This window comes from Ahaetulla prasina, chromosome 8, assembly GCF_028640845.1.
Source record: "Ahaetulla prasina isolate Xishuangbanna chromosome 8, ASM2864084v1, whole genome shotgun sequence".
NCBI classification, from domain to species: Eukaryota; Metazoa; Chordata; class Lepidosauria; order Squamata; family Colubridae; genus Ahaetulla; species Ahaetulla prasina.
The window spans coordinates 13,979,883-14,003,123 of NC_080546.1; the positions used below are offsets into that span (position 1 = coordinate 13,979,883).

Sequence of the window (23,241 nt, forward strand, 5' to 3'; positions counted from 1 at the left end):
TAATCCTTTTTGGGGAGCCTGTTTTACTTTCTTTCTTTCTTTCTTTCTTTCTTTCTTTCTTTCTTTCTTTCTTTCTTTCTTTCTTTCTTTCTTTCTTTCTATATATAATTATTATTATTATTATTATTATTATTATTATTATTATTATTATTATTATTATTATTATTATTATTATTATTATTATTATTTTACAAAGATATGGGCATTATTGTTCCTCTATTTGCAAAGATTCCTCTTGGGTTGTTTTTTTTTTTAAAGAAAACATGCCCTGAAAGTTTGTTCAATGGAAGATGCTAGATTAAGCTAGTATTTCTGCAGACGTACCATGGTTTGACATTGGATTATAATCTGAGTTTTGAGGCTATAATGCTCTCGTTTCAACGGAGCTGCTTGCTCGAGCCAAAAATCAAAACCAAAATAACACCTAGTCGGTGGTGAAATCCAATTTTTTGGACTACCGGTTCTGTGGGCGAGGCTTAGTGGGTGTGGTGTGGCTTGGTGGGTGTGGCTTGGTGGTCATGGCATTGGAAGGATACTGCAAAAACTCCATTCCCTCCCCACTCCTGGGGAAGGACACTGCAAAATCTCCATTCCCACCCCAGTCTGGGGCCAGCCAGAGGTGGTATATGCCGGTTCTCCGAACTACTCAAAATTTCCGCTGCCGATTCTCTGAACTGCTCAAACTTTCCACTACCGGTTCTCCAGAACCTGTCAGAACCTGCTGGATTTCACCCCTGCACCTAGTGCTATTTAATTGTATTAATTTTAAGTGGAAAAGAGATGGATAAGGAAACAGGCTGCAGACAGACAGTTGTAAAAAGCTGAGATTGGAATGCTTGTGCAATTTTGTTACATAAAGCAAACAGACAAAAAAAAACCCAGGTAGATGCTACAATTATAAAAAGAAAAGTCAGTTAAGATGGCTTTAGAATAAACCTTCTTCAGAGTACATCTATTAAAATCAGTTAAGATTTCTTAGTGATGATTTAAGGTCCATTTAGAGTGAATTACAGTATGGAAATATAGTTCCTTTGGTTCTGATATAATGCAATGTGTGAACTCAGCTATCTGGGTTTGTAGGGTGGTTTGTAGTGTGTAAACTTTAGCACGTTGTGTGAGTGCTGACACTGTTGCTTGCTTAACAAATTGTAATTTAAACAAAACATTCTTGTGATGAACGCATCCTGCTATGACTCAGCCTAGATTCGCTATAATTGTATGATGCAGCGAATTGATAGTAAGATGAGATGGTTGACAAAAATCACTGAAAAAAAACCCAAGGATCCTTGTTTAGTAATGAAGGATTTAAAAGCTTTTGAAAGAATGGCAGAGTTTTGAGCTGCGAGGAAAAACTAAAATAAATGCTGAATAATAACGGCTTGACATCTGCCAAATTTTGCTCTTTAAAATTCCAGACACAACATTTGGAGGAGTCAAGAAATATTTTTTTTTTCAATGGAAATTTGGAACCTATCCACAGTCAGGCCAAATTTGTGAGGAGAGAGACCCTCCCGTTGACGTACCTGAGGAGAGAAAATAATAATAATTTTAAAAAACCCTCTGATATCAATTCTCCTCTAAGATTGGGTTTCAGAGGATTCCTTGATCACTGATACATAGAAGATCATACGGTACATCTATGGCTGGGATGTGCTAAATCTCTCTTCTAGCCCAAATAGGATCCAATCAAGTTTTGTTCTGGTTGGGTGACCCTTCTTAGTTTCCCTATATCTACATGTAGGTGTGAAAAACTAAAAACTAAAGAGGAGAAGGCCAGATGCTCTTCCAGGATTTGCCCCATTTTACACGCAATCCTCAAATTATGATCACAGTTGAAAACCAGAATTTCTATTGCTAAGCGAGGTGTCAGTGTTCCAGAAAAAATCCCAACTCCCAAGTAAAAACTCTGAAGCAAGCATCTTTCAAAGTTCTATTTACTAGGATAGATAAACTGGCACATCTGGGAAAACCCGAATCTGAGAGGTCCGGGTTTTCCCTCAGTAAATCAAAACCTCCCAAACCATCCCCTCTCTCCTCAGTCGATCACATGCTCTAATCGCCATCCGTCCCATCTCAAGACAGCACTCCGACCACTCCTTCTCCAGATGCAGGATCGGCCTGACCTTGAGCAACAGAAAGAATGCTATAATATCTAAAGACAAACCCTCTACTAAATCCCCCCCCCTCCTACTTTCCCACACATGAGAAAGTGGCAGCATGGAAGCTTCCAGCCTAATATGGCTTCCAAAGCTGACACGAGGAGGTTATTAAGTCAGCCAAGCCTAATTTTGTGTCTTTTTGCCATGGTTGTTAAACGAATGGGCCCATTTGTTAAGTGAATCCCATGGTGCTTACAACTGAGAAAAGTGTCTTAAGACCGTTTTTCACACTTAACGACCTTTGCAGCATCCCCATGGACACGTGATCAAAATTCGGATGCTTGGCAACCGACTCATATTTATGACGGTCGTTGTGTCCCCAGGTCAAGTGTTAATGCATTTGGGACCTTCTGACAAGCAAAGTCACTGGGGAAGCTAGATTCACTTAACAACCGTCTTACTGACTTATAACAACTGCAGTGATTCACTTAACAGCTGCGGCAAGAAAGGTCGTAAAATGGGGCAAAACTCACTTAACAACTGCCTTACTTAGCAGCAGAAATTTGAGGCTCAGTTGTGGTTGTATGTCGAGGATTACCTATAATATCTTCCAGAGGAATATTCCCACACTCAGGGTTGCCATTTTGAAAAAAATGGAAATCATGCTAAAACAACTATTTTGAGTCCTCTGCTTTGTGCGGTTTCCCCCATAAGATTGAGAAGGGGGGTTGTCAACCCTGATCCTACAAACATCAGATTTTTCTCATTTTAAATGCATATGCATTTTCATTCTGATCTCTCGTTGGGCCAAAGTCTAGAATATTAATTTGCAACATGGCTGATACAGTCTTAGATGCCTTTAAAAAAAATAATCTGTAGCTTTTTAGCAAAAGGTTTGCTAAAAGTTGCGTCAATTAGCAGTTCCCAGGGACTGTCAAAGATCAAACTTAACCTAGTTATAAAAGGAAAAAACAGCAATGATCTCAAAAGAGAGAGAGAGAGGGCGGGGGAGAGAGAGAGAGAGAGAGATAAAAATAGGAGGGATGAAATGAATCGAAGATGTGCTTCTGACAAGTTGCGGATTTGAAAAGGACACGAGTTTATCTGTGGGCTTGTTAAGACCTACAGTATATCAGTTGCCCTGACAACTAGCAAACGAGGATCTTCTTAATCCTACAGAGTGTGTAATTAAAAAAAAAAAAATCAAAATGGGAGCCACAAGATAGAAACTCCTGGATTTCGAGAGGACTGATGTGGCTATTGATTTGACTTTCTTTGCAGATAGAAAGCTAGAACCTTCCAAAAATAAAAATAAAAATACAAGCAGTCCTTGACTTACGACCACAATGGAGCCCAAACTTTCTGTTGCTAAGTGAGACAGTTAAGTGAATTTTGCCCCGTTTTATGACCTTTTCTCAACGTTCCAAATAATGCAGCCATTGAAAGCAGAACTCATAGGCAGGTAGATTTCTCCACTCCTCTGATTACAACAAAATACCTTATGCCACCAGACTTGAAATCCTGGGTTTAGAAAATTTAGAACTCCGCTGCCTTCGACATGACCTGAGTTTAACTCATAGAATCATCTATTACAATGTCCTTCCTGTCGAAGACTACTTCAGCTTCAATTGCAACAATACACGAGCACACAATAGATTTAAGCTTAATGTGAACCGCTCCAATCTTGATTGCAGAAAATATGACTTCAGTAACAGAGTTGTTAATGCCTGGAATGCACTACCTGACTCTGTGGTCTCTTCCCAAAATCCCCAAAGCTTTAACCAAAGACTGTCTACTATTGACCTCACCCCATTCCTAAGAGGTCTGTAAGGGGCGTGCATAAGAGCACAAGCGTGCCTACCGTTCCTGTCCTAATGTTCTCTTTGATTGTATCCAATTTCATATAGTTATTACATACTTATGATTATATTTATGCTTATATATCGTATAGTTATTTCATGCTTATGCTTATATATACTGTTGTGACAAATAAATAAATAAATAAAAATAAATAGATTCCTCAAAGAACAAATTTATTGGATACACCCTGTTGGCACAACTGGTGAAAACCGACTCTGAAAGTTCCTGCGGTTTTCACCTAATTAAAAAGCGAAAGTCCCCCTCCGCCCCCCCAGTCAACAGTCACATTGTTCAATCGAGATGCAGGCTGGTGTGAACCAGTAGCGAAGGTAAGTGAAACCACTCCTGCCCTTGACAGAACTGTGGGAAATTACAAGCGTAGCCAGATAACATTGTCCAGAACATTTAGTTCCACTGATAGGGAAGGGAGGATACCCAGAGCTCAGAATCAACCTTGTCTTCTGCATTAAAGGCAGTTCTTGTAACCAAAAATGAGCACATTGCGGGGAGGGGAGGTTGCTGTCCTTCTGTTTATCTTAAATAAACAGAGAAATAAACATAGCTCCTATTGTTCATGTCTGTGGCTATCTTTCTCACTTAGGCCCAGCCGTGTTTCTTTTTTCATTCAGTTAACAAAGTGATTCTTGCTTGCTTGCTTCCAGGCCTCCTTCCATTTCCAGGGAAAATGTACCTCAACAGAATTGCAGAAAAAAGTAAATTTTCTGTAAAGATGCATTGGACACACGCTCCCATAGATAATGTGCAATCGTCGGATGACGACATGGCCAGCAAAGTAAATTCAGTGGGAGAACGCAGTTCATTCAGCAAAGTAATGTTCGGTGTCTTATGCCCACTGTGAGTTCATTATCACAATGCTTCTGTCTGGGCTGGGCATACGTTGAAAATTATTTTGAAAACACACACACACACACACACAAAACCCAAGTCAGACCATGCTTGAATGAAGCCTCTTTGCACAGAAGGGTGAAAAAAAGATACAGCAACTTTAATGAACAGCAAAAAAGCACTCAGACTTTGCTGTGATTCTCCTGAATCAAAGCATGTACAAGCTTCCTGTCTATACAGGTAGTCCTCGACTTATGACTACAATTGGGACCAGAATGTCCATTTTTAAGCAGGGCAGATTTTAAGGGACTCATATGTGATTTTATGACATTTTTGGTATGGCTGTTAAGCGAATCATTGACTTCGCTTGTTGGAAGCTGGCAGAGCATGTTGCCAATGGTGATTACATTAACAGATTAGCAGATTAACAGAGTTGGAAGAGACCTTGTAGGTCATTTAGTCCAACCCCCCACCCAAATAGGAGATCCTACACCATTTCTGACAGATGGCAGTTCAGTCTCTTCTTGAAAGCTTCCAGGGATGAAGCTCCCAAAACTTCCGAATGCAATTTCTGTTCCATTGGTTGATTGTTCTCACTGTCAGAAAATTTCTCATTTCCAGGTTGAATCTCTCCTTGATCAGTTTCCATCCATTATTATCTGACCTTCGGGGTCTTTGGAAAATAGCTTGACCCCTTCCTCTCTGTGGCAACCCCTCAAATATTGGAACTCTGCTATCATGTCTCCCCTGGTCCTTCTCTTCACTAGACTAGCCATGCCCAGTTCCTGCAACCGTTCGTGTGTTTTAGCCTCCAGTCTCCTAATCATCTTGATTGCACATTACCCTGGCATGCTGCAACCATCATAATAGCACTTAAACTTATATTCACAATGCTTCACAATGCTTTACAGCCCTCGCTAAGCATATTTTACAGAGTCAGCCTATTTCCTCCAACATCCTGGGTCCTCATTTTACCGACCTCGGAAGGATTGAAGGCTGAGTCAACCTTGAGCCTGTGAGAATCGAACTGCCGAACTGCTGGCAGCCAGCAGTCAGCAGAATTAGCCTGCGCTACTGCATTTTAACCACTGCGTCACCACATGTTACATACTTGTTTTGTCAAATGCGTTAATAACAACAATGAGGTAATAACAAGAAAGAGGTTTTACTCTGCCATAAGAATAGTTAGATGGACAGTGTAAATTATTAAGGGCTGCAGTAACACAGTGGTTAGAATGCAGTACTAGGGAGACATGATAGCAGTGTTCCAATATCTCAGGGGTTGCCACAAAGAAGAGGGAGTCAAACTATTCTCCAAAGCACCTGAGGGTAGAACAAGAAGCAATGGGTAGAAACTAATCAAGAAGAAGCAACTTAGAACTAAGGAGAAATTTCCTGACAGTTAGAACAATCAATAAGTGGAACAACTTGCCTGCAGAAGTTGTGAATGCTCCAACACTGGAAATTTTTAAGAAAATGTTGGATATCCATTTGTCTGAAATGGTGTAGGGTTTCCTGCCTGGGCAGTGGGTTGGACTAGAAGACCTCCAAGGTCCCTTCCAACTCTGTTATTATGTTATATTACTAGAGAAAAGCAACAAAGATAGTTAGGGGACTGGAGGCTTAAACATATAAAGTACGGAATTGGGTATGTCCATTTTAATGACAAGAAGGACTAGGGGTAATTTGACAACAGTATTTTGGAGTCCTAGTGGACGACTATTTAAATATGAGCCAGCAGTGTGCTGCAGCTGCCAAAAAAGCCAACACACTTCTAGGCTGCATAAACAGAAGGATAGAATCAAGATCACGTGAAGTGTTAATACCACTTTATAAGGCCTTGGTAAGGCCACACTTGGAATACGGCATCCAGTTTTGGTCGCCACAATGTAAAAAAGATGTGGAAACTCTAGCAAAAGTGCAGAGAAGACAAACAAAGAGGATTAGGGGACTGGAGGCTAAAACATATGAAGAACGGCTGCAGGAACTGGGTATGTCCAGCTTAATGAAAATTAAACTCCATTTTATTTCCAACTCCTTTCTCCCGACTTGGAACCAAACTGCATTTTTCTTCCAACAAAATGCAAGATGCAATTACTAACTCTGGAAGTATTCCCAGGTTGCTGAATGTAGCTAATGCTACAAATCACACAACAGACGTTTAATCAAGTTACTTGACTAAGGTCAAGTCCTTGGCTTTGAGAAGCATATTAAAGACCTCAGCTTTCATTAATATTTGGGATAAAGCAGAATTTAACAAATAGCACAAACTAAAAAACCCTGATATTGGTGATTTATAATGTTTGGATTCCTTTAGCTTGGACACTGGTGAACCCTTTCCCAAGAAATGTGCAAATTTGTAGACATGTCAAAGATCACAAACATTTGTCAGTACTGTTTAGAATATGGCTTAAAATAAGTACTATTAAATCTAGGTTTGTTTAAGCAGCTTAAAATTTTGCTTTATGTTGTTCCTTCGGGCATCCCGTGTCAAAAATCAGCTTGCTCTGATTGGATAGGCATGGCTACCATCTTCATTTGACCCTCCGCCTCCATGGTTCCCTCTGGAATGTTTAATAAATCTGACTAACTAGCTTCTAACTTCAAAAACAAATTGCCTCAGGATACACCCAATGGATTATTCAGATCACTTATTATAGGCTGTCTTCTTAGATAGAATTATCTAAATTGTAGATTGTTCCTTACTTGAAGCTAACCATGGCTGAAACCATGATTACAGCAACCACTGCTGTTTTAAAAAATATCGTGGCCTTATGGCTTCATATTTGCTGTAGAACAAAAGCTTAAAACATAACAAAAGTGGAATGGTTTTTTCATGGCCCCATCGGAGCCTGAATCTGTGGAGGAAGATGAGCTGGAAGTGGAGCAGATGGAGATGGAGGAGGTGGCTTCATTGGCTTGGGAGGAAAATGGGGAGGGGCAGGCCCAGTCAGACCAGGGACTTTCAGGATTGGGACAACTTGTAGGCAGGGTGGAAGCGGGGCAGGAGACCAAGGGAGGCTAAGCAGTGAATATGAGAGGCAGAGCAAGGACCAACCCCTCCTGATCAGGGGTGGTATTCATTTACCTTCGCTACCGGTGAGCACGTGCGCATGCGCAGACCATCAAAAACAGGACGTGATGACGTCCAGGTGGGCGGGCGGAGCCTCCCGCAGCCATCGCTACTGGTTCGCCCAACCGGATATAACCAGCTGAATACCACCACTGCTCCTGATCCTCAACCACGGAGAGTGGAGAGAAGGTGAGAACAGTGCAGACTGACCTGACTACTCAGGAGGCGAGCGCCCTGCCCCTCTTCACAAGGCACGCCTGGGGACTGAGACTTAAGGAGATGCTGTGGGGAGGGGCATTTGTCAGGAACAAACTCTGAATTCTTGGATTGTTGAGTGCCAATGTTTGAACTTTCCTGGATTCTTTGCATTCTTTCCGGATTTCTTACTTTGCAGCCATAGTGCCCAACAGTGTTGGGCTGGATTATTTGCAGCCAGAGGCTGCTTGAGGTGTGTGAGTCTTGTGCGAGATCACTTTGCTCTGGGACTTGCCAGAAACGTGGGAGTGTTTGGGGAAATTTGGAGCAATAAAGAGGTGGTTTGAACTGCTGGCTGCTTGTGTAACCTTGGTGCTGTGCCCCTGGTCATCACAGGTTTTTTTATGAACCAGACCAGTGTGTCTTATTAAGCAACCATGGTTTTGAGTATCTCCACATCTTTAATTATGAACTTAACCTATATATCAACGGTTCAATGTGTAAGGGTAAACTGGGATGATAGGGAAAAATCTGTCTGATAGGACAAAAGTCATGTTAGAATTCTTTGTGATGTGACCAGCAGCATAGCTGCACTGCAAAGTCCAGGTGTCCATTAGATGGCAGCAGAGGTAATTAGTACAGGTAGCCCAGGGATCTCCAACCTTAGCAACGTTAAGCCTGGAGGACTTCAACTCCCAGAATTCCTTTGCTGGCTGGGGAATTCTGGGAGTTGAAGTCCTCCAGGCTTAACGTTGCCAAGGTTGGAGACTCCTGAGCTAGCCCTCGACTTGCAACAGTTTGTTTAGTGACCATTCAAAGCTACAATGCCACTGGGAAAAAAAAAGTGACTTATGACCCTTTTTCAGAGTTATGACCTTTCCAGTGTCCCTATCATCAAAATTCACATACTTGGCAACTGGTTCATACTTATGACCGTTGCTGTGTCCCAAGATCATGTAATCCCCTTTTGCAACCTTCTGACAAGCAAAGTCAATAGAGAAGCCAGATTCACTTAACAACCAGGTGATTTAACTCATCGACTGAGGCAAGAAAGGTCGTAGAATGGAGCAAAATTCACTTAACAAATGTCTCACTTAAGAACAGAAATTCTGGGCTCAGTTGCGGTCATAAGTCAGGGAACTACTTGCATTTCTTTGCTACCGTCTAAAACCTGAGGGATTAGCTTCACTGATAAGAAGCTGCATACTGCATATATTTACTTCAGAGGAAGTACAAACTATTGGAGAAAATGTGCCAAATTATTCAAGAGAGATGCAGATGGATCTCCTATCTTAATTCAGAGAGTGGGGGGAAAGCTAGGAAAGACTATTAATATTAGTAGTAGAAATCAAAATCCTAAATATTTATTAAAATAAGTAGGATTTATTCCTGATTTCTCTCTCTCTCTTTCTCTCTGTCCCTTTCCCTCTCCCTCCCTTTCCCTCCCTCTTCCTCCCTCCCTCTCACCTCTCCTTCCCTCTCCTCCTCCCTCCATCTTCCTCTCCCTCCCTCTCTCTCCCTCCCTTTCCCTCTCCCCTTCCCTCCCTCCCTCCTTCTCGCTCTCTCCCTCCCTCTTTCCCTCCCTCCCTCTCTCTTTCCTCTCTTTTCTTCTCCCTTCCCTCTAATTATCTCCTCCCTCTCCTTCCTCTTTCCTCTCCTCTCCTCCTTCTCTCCCTCCTCCCTCTCCCCCTTCCTCTTTCCCTCTCCTTCCCTCTCCCTCCCTCCCTCTCTCTCTTTCCCTCTCCTCCTCCTTCCCCCCCTCCCTAGATAAAAATGCACCATTTTCCTAGTTTCTGCTCTCTTAATAAGATTTTGTTTCTGTCCTTATGCTAAAGGTGAGGAGAATGCAGTAATTTGATTGCTTGCATGTCTTCCACGATGAGGTTTGCAATACTCTGAGAGGCAGCCTGCCAAAATTAATTATGTAGCAGAGGGACAAGCTGGCTATGGGTAATGAAATCTCTGCTCCTAAATTTGCAAGAGGAAGCTTAGCCGTCTTTGTAAAAAAAAAAAAAAAGGAAAAAAATCCTAGTTTAACATTTCAAGAAACTCCATTGCTTTCTGCCTCCTGGCACTGTGAAGTTCAGCTATGAGTCCAAAATTAATCCCTATTTTTCAGAGAGGAAGCGGCCCAATGGAGCGTGTGCATCATCTCCTCTTTGCAACAGAGGAGAGATCAAGAAAACCAGGAAAGAAGAAGCATTTCAATGTGACAGTTTGGTCTAGTGGTTAAGGCACAAGGCTAGAAACCAGAAGACAGTGAGCTCTAATCCTGCCTTAGCCATGAAAGGCACCTGGGTGACTTTGAGCCAATCACAGGGAGAGTAAGAGTCCTAATCCCACCTTAGCCATGAAAGGCACCTGGATGAGTTTGAGCCAATCACAGGGCGAGTCAGAGTCCTAATCCCGCCTTAGCCATGAAAGGCACCTGGATGAGTTTGAGCCAATCACAGGGAGAGTGAGAGTCCTAATCCCGCTTTAGCATGAAAGGCACCTGGGTGACTTTGAGCCAATCACAGGGCGAGTCAGAGTCCTAATCCCGCCTTAGCCATGAAAGGCACCTGGATGAGTTTGAGCCAATCACAGGGAGAGTGAGAGTCCTAATCCCGCTTTAGCATGAAAGGCACCTGGGTGACTTTGAGCCAATCACAGGGCGAGTCAGAGTCCTAATCCTGCCTTAGCATGAAAGGCACCTGGGTGACTTTGAGCCAATCACAGGGAGAGTCAGAGTCCTAATCCCGCCTTAGCCATGAAAGGCACCTAGGTGACTTTGAGCCAATCACGGGGAGAGTTCTAATCCCGCCTTAGCCATGAAAGCCACCTGGGTGACTTGGGATCACCAGGAGAGGACCAGGAGAGGGCGAGTTCTAGTCCTGCCTTTGGTACGAAAGCTTCCCATTATTCCCATAGCATTATAAGCGCTATGTGCTTAGAGCTCAAAGCAATGTTAGAGACCCCACACACCCACTTTACAGTCTGTTTCTGTTACTCCCCTCTGGGAGGGGGTTTCGAGGAATTTCTAGCAGGATTACCAGATTCTGTAACAGCTTTGTTCCTTATACCATCCGTCTGGTAAGCTCCCAAGATTCATTTTTCTCGCCGTATGCAAGTCTACATCCGGACTAGACTGTGTTGTTCTTTTGTGTCATATGATATACGTTGGTATATGCATATTTATCTATTTATTTAGTCACGTTTATGCAGTGAATAGTGGAGGTGGTGACCCTTTGAGAGCTGTGTGCAACAAAATTTCGTTTTAATGTATGCCGATTTGTGCGTATTCAAAGTGACGGTAAAGTGATTGCAAGTTCTAAGGGTCACTTTGAGCCAGTCATTTTCTCTTAGTCCAACTCATCTCACAGAGTTGTTGTGGGGGGAAAAATAAGAGAAGGAAGGCACGTATTACTAGATACGTTCACTGCCTGGGGTTGTTTGTAATAAACAAACGAAATTTAATCCTGAAGCTTTCTTTAGAGGAGATTATTTTTGACAGTATTTTAAAAATAATTGCTGCCCGCTGTTAAGCATTCCATTTCACCGCCAGTTGGTAATGACTTTAAACTCCCACTATACTCAGCCGTTCAGCCATCTTAGGATGGGAATGCTGGGAGCTGAAGTCCTCACATCTGAAGCAGGGGTGGGTTCTACTTATGTTTACTACCGGTTCGCAACGGGATCGCGCATGCGCAGATCGCCTATGACGATATCTGGGTTGGTGGGCGGAGCCTCCCGCCTGTTTTATTACTGGTTCGTGCGAACTGGTCCGAACTGGGGGCTACCCACCACTGATCTGGAGAAAGTGAGGCTATCTCGGGGGTGGGCAACGATGACCCTGGCTCAGGAATTCTGGGAGTTGAAGTCCACAGGTCGTAAAGAGGCCATCGTTGTCCACCCTTGGACTATCTTATGCTTGTTGCTTTTGTGGCTATCTTCTGGGTTCCCCTTGGCAGCTCGCTGGCTATTGTGGAAACCATTGGCACCAGAAGGATGTTTCCATGTTCTTACATGAATGGGAGCACCTCATTTTCCTTCTTGGTACCCCAATCAAGATTTTAAAATTAAAACATTTGTTAGAAAACTTATACCAGCCTTCCTAAATCAAGTACTCTCAAAGGGATTGAATTATAGTTCCCAGTTACCTCTGGGAGGTAACTGGGAACTACCTCTGTAGTTGGGGATGATGGGTGCTATAATTTAGCACAGGGGCATTGGAAGAAATATCCATCTGGTTCAGTTCCAAGCTGGGTGAAAGACATTGGAAACATGGAGGCTGATTGGAAAGATGATGGTTTAATGGTGAAGCAGAACCAGCAAGTACATGGTTCTCTGGTGCAGCTGAACACATGGGAGTTGAGAGTGGTGGGGTTTTATACCTTCTCTTGGGCTTTGCACTTGAGTTTCCTGTTCCTGTGCAAGAACATGTATTCTATTGACTGTTGTCAGACTCCCATGGGGCCCTGTAGGGGTCATGTTTGTCCGAGCTAAGATTGATTGAAGTTTGGACTGCTGATGCAATGTCCTTAGGAGATTGTGTAATGTGGTGAGTGCTGTGTCTTTTGCTATTATAGGTCTTATTGTGTCCTGAATGTCCATGTCTTAATCCCATCACCCTGGAGCTGAAGGTCTTTGGTCTTGTAGATAGGATGGCCCAGTCTCTCTTAATGGGCACCAAATATCTGCTAGGGGTAGGGAGCTGCTTTCTAAGAGCATGTTTATCCTTTAGGGCAGGGGTCTGCAGACTTGTCTCCTTTAAGACTTGTGGACTTCAACTCCCAGAGTTCCTCAGCCAGCTTTGCTGAGGGAAAAAAAAAGCTGGCTGAGGAACTCTGGGAGTTGAAGTCCACAACTCTTAAAGGAGCCAAGTTTGCAGACCCCTGCTTTAGGGGAATATAATATTCTGCCTTTTTTTAATATTTCCCAAAATAGTTCATTCTTCTAGGAGAGGGCTGGATGCTAACTTTGTACAGGGGTAAGTAGCCTTTTTCGTGCTAATGGGCACTTGTGGAATTTGAGATCATGTTGGAGGCACTCTCACAAAATGGTTGATGCTACGAAGGTTACTTTTTCATAAAATGGTGTCTGGGTGAGTACGGCCAGTCACCAAGCATACTCTTCCTTGAAGGTTGAGTGAAGATACGGCACTAATTGCCTTCTCTTCCACCTCTGTTTTTTCTCGCCATAGATGTTGCTTACTACCACTATTAGGAGTGACATGATAGCAGTCTTCCAAAATTTGAGGGACTGCTATTAAGAAAGGGGGGTGTCAACCTATTCACCAAACCACCTGAAGGTAGGAGAAGAAGCAATGGATGGAAACTAATCAAGGTGAGAAGCAACCTAGAACTGAGGAGAAATTTCCTGACAGAACAATTCATTAGTGGAATAACTTGCCTCCAGAAATTGTGGATCGTCCAACACTGGAAGTTTTTAAGAAGAGATTGGATAAACATTTGTTTGAAGTGGTGTAGGGTTTCCTGCCTAAGCAGGGGTTGGACTAGAAGACCTCCAAGGTCCCTTCCAACTCTGTTATTCTATTATTCTTCATGCGGGGGAGTCATTCTGGGAATCCCTTGAGGTTTCTCTATGACCCAGAGGAACTTGACGATGAAATTGGAACAGACCTAACACTGCAAACTTAGTTAAGTATGATCAAGTTATCTCCCTGCCAGGTAAGTATAAACATAGGAATGCCATCCTTCAGTGGGTAATTCTGAGCTGCTTCCAAGCTAAAGGTTGTCTTCCAAACATCTAATACAGGGGTGTCAAACTCACGTGACATATCACAAGGGCCATGGTAGCTCAGGCTGTAAGAAGCCTGTTATTAGAACACAGCAGCCTACAATTACTGCAGGTTCAAGCCCGGCCCAAGGTTGACTCAGCCTTCCATCCTTTATAAGGTAGGTAAAATGAGGACCCAGATTGTTGGGGGGGGGCAATAAATTGACTTTGTAAAATATACAAATAGAATGAGACTATTGCCTTATACACTGTAAGCTGCCCTGAGTCTTCGGAGAAGGGCGGGATATAAATGTAAATAAATTTTTTTAAAAAAAACTTTTTCCCTCTTAGCTGAAACGGGGTGGGTGTAGCCAGCGAATGACGCATTCGGCCCACAGGTAGAGAGTTTCACCCCCCACCCTCACCCCCAATCTAATATCTGCATAAGGGATTTTATCAATGACATCAACCTAGGGAAAGGTAGGGAACTCATAGACTGCAGCAAGCCAGGATATCAGATCTTGGTTTGTTGAACAAGCAACCATGATCTGCTTGAACCCAACTCACAATCATACTTGGGGACGGTGCTCATCTCCATTTCAAAGCCAAAGAGCCAGCGCTGTCTAAAGACATCTCCGTGGTCATGTGGCCGGCATGACTAAACGCCAAAAGGGCACGGAACGCTGTTACCTTCCCAGCAAAGGTATTGCTATTGCTAAACCTATTTTTCTACTTGCATTTTTTTTAGATGCTTTCGAACTGCTAGGTTGGCAGAAGCTGGGGCAAGTAGCAGGAGCTCACCCCGTTATGCGGCACCAAGGATTCGAACCACTGAACCGCCGACCTTTCGATCGACAAACTCAGCGTCTTAGCCACTGAGCCACCGCATCCCTGTTTCATACTTCCATACATTTTAATTCATTTTATTCATTTAATTCATTCAGTTTATTTTATTTATTAGATTAAATGGAATAGAGTGACACAGTTGGAAGGGACCTTGGAGGTCTTCTAGTCCGATGTCCTGCTCAGGAGGAAACCCTACACCACTTCAGACAAATGGTTATCCAGTTCTTTTCTTAAAAATTTCCAGTGTTGGAGCATTCGCAACTTCTGGAGGCAAGTTGTTCCACTGGTTAATAGTTCTAACTGTCAGGAAATTCCTCCTTAGTTCTAGGTTGCTTCTCTCCTTGATTAATTTCCCCCATTGCTTCTTGTCCTGCCGTCAGCTGCTTGTCCTGATTGGCTTGCCAACCATCTCATCTACGTCTCTCAACATAACCTTCTTTTGAGGGTAATGGTTTGAGACCTTGGGAGGAGAAGAAACTCATGAGCAATTATAAAGGAGAGCACATGAAACAATAAAAATATTTTCCCTACTGGGAATAAAAAAAATATTGGGGGATGGATGGATGAAGGAAATGAATCAAATATACCGAATCTCCAAGGAAATCTAATTTTGTATTATAAAATGAAGCCTTGGAAAGTCTTCAGGCCAAATATATATATATATATGTGTGTGTGTGTGTGTGTGTGTGTGTGTGTGTGTGTGTGTGTAGGTCTTTGGTTGTTCGGGTTTTCTCCCATGTAAAATTGGAAATGTCTTGGCGACGTTTCGACGAAGTCTCATTCGTCATCTTCAGGTTTCAGCTTCGTGCTTCTGGGAGCAATGTGTGATCGCAGCTGTTTCTTCCTTTTAACTGCTAGTGGGGGTTTGAACTGATTGGGTGGGAGCTTGGCTGTGCTCTGATTGGATGGGGTTTTTTTTGTGCTCTGATTGGCTGGGGGGGTGTCCTGTTTGGGTGGGTGCTTGGTTGTGCTCAGTTTAATCTGTGTTGCAGGGGGATTTGAGCTGGTGAGCTGCATTGCTGTTGTTTGGCTTCGTGGTTGTGCTACATCTTCATAGTGGGTGTCAGTCTGCTGCATGTATGGATTGGAGGAGTTTGAAATGGCTAATGCTGCAGCATTGCTCCCAGAAGCACGAAGCTGAAGCCTGAAGATGACGAATGAGACTTCGTCGAAACGTCGCCAAGACACTTCCAATTTTACACGGGAGAAAACCCGAACAACCAAAGACCTACATACAAACACCCATGAAAACCTCAGAATATATATATATATATATATATATATATATATATATATATATATATGTATGTATGTATGTATGTATGTATGTATGTATGTATGTATATGTATATGTATATGTATATGTATATTTATTTATTTCTGTATTCATTTCTGTGAAACCAGATGGCAGTTCTTCATAAATCCTTACCTAAAAAAAAACTAATTCCAAGTATCATCTTTGATTTCTTGTGTATTTCTCCAGAAAGGGAGAGGATGTTCTTTATATATATATATATTATTTTCTGTATGTCTTTATATATATATATATGTGTGTGTGTGTGTGTGTGTATGTATGTATGTATGTATGTATGTATGTATGTATGTATGTATGTTTGGGAAAGAAGTCAAGGGTTATCTCATGCCATCCGTCCACCACAGTCTGTCAGACAGGACAGAGGAATTATGAGGTAAATCCCTGGATTAGAAAAAGTGTAACATTGACATTTATGTGGAAGCTATATTCCAGTTATCTGGAAAAGACAGCTTGTGTGGTTCAGTGGGGCCTGCAGAATAGCTATTTTTATAAGCCTTGAGGTTGATACAGTTAAGCCTATGCTCTGTGGACTTGCCTTTGTAATCTTCTAATGCTATTTAAGCATGTCCAAACCCATGGAGAATTTTTCATTAAAAAGAGAGAGGGGGGAGAGGGAGGGAGGGAGAGGGAGAGAGAGAGGGAGGGAAAGAGAGAGAGGAAGGGAGGAAGGGAGAGAGGGAGGGAGAGGGAGAGAGAGGGAGGGAGAGCGCGAGGGAGGAAGGGAGAGAGGGAGGGAGAGGGAAAGAGGGGAGGGAGAGAGAAAGGGAGGGAGGGAGAGGGGAGGGAGAGAGCGAGAGAGGAGGGAGAGTACGAGGGAGGAAGGGAGAGAGACATAGAGAGGAAGGGAGGGGGAGGGAGGGATGGAAGGAGAGGGAGGGAGGGAGAGAGAGAAAGAGGGAGGGAAAGAGAGGGGGAGGGAGAGGGAGAGACAGAGAGGAGTTCTTAGCATCAGATAAGGATGTAAAGATCAAAAAAAATGTTACAGTGCTTCGAAAACTCCAGACAATAACAGAACATTTACGAACTCGCTCAAATAATAGATTTTGCTATGTTTCAGGGCAGCACTCCGTGTTCTCGATTTGATTTAACATTTAGACTAATTTCTCAGACAAGAGAGTCCCTGTTTATTTCCAGATTTCCACCCCCCCAAGCAGTGCAAAAAAAAAAAAAAGGGCGGAAACTTTGATCTCATTAAGTGAAAACCGAGCATTTTTTGCTGTGGTGGGTTACAGCCTACCTAGAGCTATGATCTTCTAAGCTCAATGGTTGGGAGATGGCGCAGCAAAATCAGCGTCTCCAAGGGGATCAGAGAACAAAAGCTCAATTATACTTTTTTCCATCACAACCAGCCACAAACCAGAAGAAGTTGCAACAAACAGCTAGGCCTTAAAATGTTACTTTCTAATGCAGCTTCAATTTTGGGATTTCTCCTTTTAAACGCGTTTTAATTATTTTAAATAGGCATTTATCAACTTACATATAACAAAGAAATATGATGTTCCGATTGCAGCCACAGCCACAGAAAAATGAAACAGAAGCCGCTAACAAGAAGGAACAGAGACGGGGGACGCAAATTGTTACCCAGGTAACATCTGAATCAGAACCAATTTATAAAAGCATCCTATTGCCTTCAAATGTGTCAAATTACAAGCTCCATCATCCCCAGCAGCTGTGCGTACAATCCAGGTTTGCCTGGCTTTGCAATTCCTACATGGTCTCACAGGAGAAAGATTAATTCACTTGCAACAAAACCAATTGGAGTTTGTTTGAAGCTTAGTTGGTTGCACAGTCTGAGCCAATCATGGCTTATACTCCATAAATCACACATAATAAACTACGGTTTAGCACATAAGAGGGTACCAATAGAAGAGAATATTTGTAGTTCGGGGATAAACTGGGGGGTACTTGTTGCTCTCTGAGCTTGGGGGTTTTCCTGCAGATGTTTCATTACCCAATTAGGTCACACAGTCAGTGATAAGCATTGAAGATGTTACCTAGTAGGGTAATTAGATGTCTGCAAGAAAACAAGCAAGCTCGCAAAGCACCAGGGACCCTACACAGTGGAGTTCACACAATATGGTTATGTGAGCCATAGTCTGATAAGCCAGCTTTCCTTAACCTAGTATCCTCCAGATGTTAACTCCTAGGAGTGCCAAGTAGAACAATCTCTGGACACATCAGTTGAAAATATTGGGAATTAAGGTCAATATGTTTGGAAGACATAAGACTGGGAAAGACTATTACTGTGCCAAGTCAAAATGTGGCTTGTTTCTTTGAGATTTAATAGGCTCAATACATCCAACCATTCATTCATAGTTTATGGCTGTGTGTATGATTCCTAGCTGTGATTTATTCAGTAAACCAGGACTTCAGTAAACCAGGACTTAGCCATCACTTACACACATATATAAGACTCTAAAAGAGTACGGCATTAAGGTATCATTAGTTTTTTCATGAAAAATATTCTATGAGCAGCATAGGATAAAATAGAAAAAGTAATAGAAAATGAAGAAACTAAAGTGCTCTGGGACTTTAAACTTCAAAAAGTTAGGCCCCTGCGCCATAACATCCTAGGCTCAACAATTATCAATAAGAAAGACCAAAAAAATCTGGCAGTACCTGGACAGAGCAGAAGAGAAGAGAAATAACTGGAGAAGATAACCAAATACAAACAAAAAACAAAAACCCCTGCAAATAGAAATAGAACGACTGTGGCAAAAGAAGACACAGGTAGTACCAATAACAATGGCCAACTTGGGTGCAATCCCAAAACAACTGAAGCCCCATTTGAACACCAGCAGAATTGACAAAATCACCAGCAGTCAATTGCAAAAGGCAAACTTTTCTCAGAACAGCTTATATCCTGCGATGACACCAGTGGTGGGTTTCAAATTTTTTTACTACTGGTTCTGTGGGTGTGGCTTGGTGGGCATGGCAGGGGAAGGATACTGTAAAATCTCCATTCCCTCCCCAATCCAGAGGAAGGTTATTGCAAAATCCCCATTTCCTCCCAATCAGCTGGGACTTGGGAGGCAGAGAATAGATGGGGGCTACCGGTTCTCCGAACTACTCAAAATTTCCGCTACCGGTTTGCCAGAACTGGACAGAACCTGCTGAAACCCACCTCTGGATGACACCACCAACATTATCAAACATCCACTTCTGCCTATCCCAGGTCTGCTTGGGAAGGGCTCGGTAGGTGGACAAAAATGCCAACTATGGTCTGAACATCTGGCTGCGACAGTCCAGAATGAATGAATGAATAAATGAATAATAAACCAATAAATGGTTTTTGTGCCTTTATACCTAACAAGACAATGGTTAAGAGTCAAATTACACAGATCTGGCTTGCCCCTGGTTTCCTCAGATTTATCTACTTTTAATGGTTGCACGCTGACATTTGACATTCTGCTTTTATGTCTGCGCATACAAGCGAAGTCTTTCACTAAAGGTTTGGAGTGTCTCAAATTCCTTCTTTTGGAATTGTATGGCTTTTCATTCAATGTTGAGAATGGTTTCACAACATGACACCCACCATGGGCCACCTGGAGCTCCCGAAAGCCTTTTAATAAAGTTTGAAAGGCTGCACATGGATTTCTTCTGATATTTGGCTACCATAAATTAACACACCTCTCTGCACTTCAGTAAAGCAAATTCCAAAAGAATAGAAACTCTGCATGTTTTATCTGTTATTGTTCTCCTGTGCAAACTCTCAATGTTTTATTATCTGCTTTGCTACAATGACCTTTGGTTTTCCTTCCTCTCCATCCTTGTCCTTCAGCATCTTGGAAAGTAGCCCAAATTAAAGCAATTCTAAAAAAGATATATTGCCTGAACTAGACCAAGAACGAATGAATAAAAATATTTCTAGCCTTGGGGGAAAAATACGTTTTCTGATAGGTCTAATTCACTCACACAGCTGCCCCATCCTTCCTTAAAATTAATATAGGTCAGGTAAACTGCCTCATACAAGACAGAATGAATGTATTTCAACTTTTGGAACTGTATATATAAATACCTGTCTTGACTCCTGAGAACTTGAAAGAAACAACTCTCTGATGTTTTCTTGGCAAATTTTTTTAGAAGTGATTTATTTGCCTTTGTCTCTTTTGTAGGACAGAGAGAAAGAGACTGGCTCCAGCTGGCTTTGTGCCTAAGGAGAGACTAGGTCTCTTGGTCTCCTGATTTCCAGCCTGGTGCCTTAACCACTAGACCAAAGTCATAGACAGCCATGATCAATGTTTCTCACTTCCATTCCACTAATGGAGTCAAAGGATAAGTGTTGGAATTCATTGTTGGAATGTATAGCTCGACTGTCTGGAACCCATACCACATTTCTGACATCAATACAATTGAACATGTCCAGAAATATTTTACAAGAAGAGTTCTCCACTCCTCTGAATACAACAAAATACCTTATGCCACCAGACTTGAAATCCTGGGTTTAGAAAATTTAGAACTCCGCCGCCTTCGACATGACCTGAGTTTAACTCATAGGATCATCAATTACAATGTCCTTCCTGTCGAAGACTACTTCAGCTTCAATTGCAACAATACACGAGCACACAATAGATTTAAGCTTAATGTTAACCGCTTCAATCTTGATTGCAGAAAATATGACTTCAGTAACAGAGTTGTTAATACTTGGAATATACTACCTGACTCTGTGGTCTCTTCCCAAAATCCCCAAAGCTTCAACCAAAAACTGTCTACTATTGACCTCACCCCATTCCTAAGAGGGGCGTGCATAAGAGCACAAGCATGCCTATCGTTCCGGTCCTATTGTTTCCTTTCATTATATCCAATTAATATAGTTATTACATACTCATGCTTACATATATGCTCATATATTGTATAGTTATTTCATGGTTATGCTTATATATACTGTGTGACAAAATAAATAATAAATAAAAATAAATAAATAAAATATTTTTATGCAACAACTACAGTAGTATTTAGCCAGTAGATGGCAATGTTTACAAGTTTGGATCTTTAGTATATACTCTATGCTCTTTTGTTTTAAGTAGAGTTTCTTGTTTCTGGTAACCAAGTTATATAGTTGAGCAGTAAAGCACATGATGACTGTACTCTTTGTTTGTTCTGTGTGGTGCTTTATATAAACAGAATTTCTAACAGTCAGATTCTGTATAAAGATGCATCATTTAATGTTATCGTATTTTGTAGCAAAACGTACTGCAAATTATCCAAGTCTTTGGGGAATTCTGAGTGTATTATATTTAACTTGACTTAGTAAGTTTGCAATGCAGCCTATTGTTATTCCTCAATGTCATAGATTACCTTTCTTTGAATGCATATACCCATTGTTGGAGATACAGAGCCTTCATCTGTTGGGTGTTGCAGAGCAAAGAGATAAAAACAAAAATTAACATAACATAACAACAGAGTTGGAAGGGACCTTGGAGGCCTTCTAGTCCAACCCCTTGCCCAGGCAGGAAACCCTACACCATCTCAGTCAGATGGTTATCCAACATTTTCTTAAAAATTTCCAGTGTTGGAGCATTCACAACTTCTGAAGGCAAGTCGTTCCACTTATTAATTATTCTAACTGTCAGGAAATTTCTCCTTAGTTCTAAGTTGCTTCTTTCTTTGATCAGTTTCCACCCATTGCTTCTTGTTCTACCCTCAGGTGCTTTGGAGAACAGCCCGACTCCCTCTTCTTTGTGGCAACCCCTGAGATATTGGAACACAGCTATCATGTCTCCCCTAGTCCTTCTTTTTATTAAACTAGACATATCCAGTTCCTGCAACCGTTCTTCATATGTTTTAGCCTCCAGTCCCCTAATCATCTTTGTTGCTCTTCTCTGCACTCTTTCTAGAGTCTCAACATCTTTTTTACATCGTGGCGACCAAAACTGGATGCAATATTCCAAGTGTGGCCTTACCAAGGCATTATAAAGTGGCACTAACACTTCACGTGATCTAGATTCTATCTGCAGCCCAGAACTGTGTTGGCTTTTTTAGAAGCTGTGCTCACTGCTGGCTCATATCTAAATGGTTATTCACTAGGACTCCAAGATCCCTCTGACAGGTACTACTATTGAGCAAGGTACCACATATACGGTATTCTTATTAGGGAAATCCTGGAGACTGCTTTAACACCTCCATGTTAACCATATGGAAGTAGTTTGTCATTGCCATATTCTAGAATTTTTTTTATGTCCCAATTTAGCTTATCGTCCTGAGAAATTATGGGGATCATCCTTCCAGGTCTAACTAAATCTGAGTTTGCTTAGCTTTGGAGAATCAGCCAAGGTCTGACGAATGATGTTACTTGCTATGACAAAATGTGAGATAACCAGAAATTTCTTCTTAAATTGGCCAATAAAGGGGGGGGGAAAACATTGAATAGGATTTTTGGCCTAATGCACTTGTCATTCAAGGAATTCATTCTTCAAGATAATGGTAAATAATTACATTTTCTAGATCAATATACCCTGCAGAGTCCTGATATATTATTTTTTTTTACTAGAAAAACAACATGAACAACATCAATTAGGCTAATTTAAACAAAGATCAGAATTGTGCAAGCCATACATTCTATGGAAGTGAAAGTTGTGTAGAAAGTCAGCACCTACCTCCCAGAAGAATGAAATATTTTGGGAAATATTAAAAAGGCAGAATATTTCCCTGCCCCAAGCAGAAACTGAGGAGGCCAACTTTTAGAAATGCAGATTTGGTAATCCATTCAGAAAGACTGGGTCAAGACAGAAGCTCAGGTAAGCAACAAACAAAAGCCTGACAAAATTAGCTCAGACAAAGACCTAGGATTTGCATTTCCTCTTTTGCCTATAGAGCCAGCTATGACCCCTACATGACCCCTATATGATTCCATAGGAATCTGAGCAACAAAGATGATGAGGGGACTGGAGGCTAAAACATATGAAGAATGGTTACAGGAACTCGGTATGTCTAGTTTAATGAAAAGAAGGACTAGGGGAGACATGATAGCAGTGTTCCAATATCTCAGGGGTTGCCACAAAGAAGAGGGAGTCAAGCTATTCTCCAAAGCACCTGAGGGTAGAACAAGAAGCAATGGGTGGAAACTAATCAAGGAGAGAAGCAACTTAGAACTAAGGAGAAATTTCCTGACAAGTTAGAACAATCAATAAGTGCAACAACTTGCCTGCAGAAGTTGTGAATGCTCCAACACTGGAAATTTTAAAGAAAATGTTGGATAGCCATTTGTCTGAAATGGTGTAGGGTTTCCTGCCTGGGCAGGGGGTTGGACAAGAAGACCTCCAAGGTCCCTTCCAACTGTGTTATTATGT

General features: G+C 41.9%; 1 protein-coding gene and 1 long non-coding RNA gene across 2 annotated transcripts in view; one reads left to right on the top strand and one right to left on the bottom strand.

Moving 5' to 3' along the window:
• The window catches only part of SCD5 (stearoyl-CoA desaturase 5), a 50,415-nt gene that overhangs the window by 21,417 nt on the left and 5,757 nt on the right, over positions 1-23,241 (bottom strand). The window lies entirely within an intron of this gene.
• On the top strand, positions 10,909-20,775 carry LOC131203082 (uncharacterized). The gene is made up of 3 exons (XR_009156296.1): positions 10,909-11,145; positions 17,414-17,537; positions 20,068-20,775. It is a non-coding gene; the product is annotated as an uncharacterized LOC131203082 (long non-coding RNA).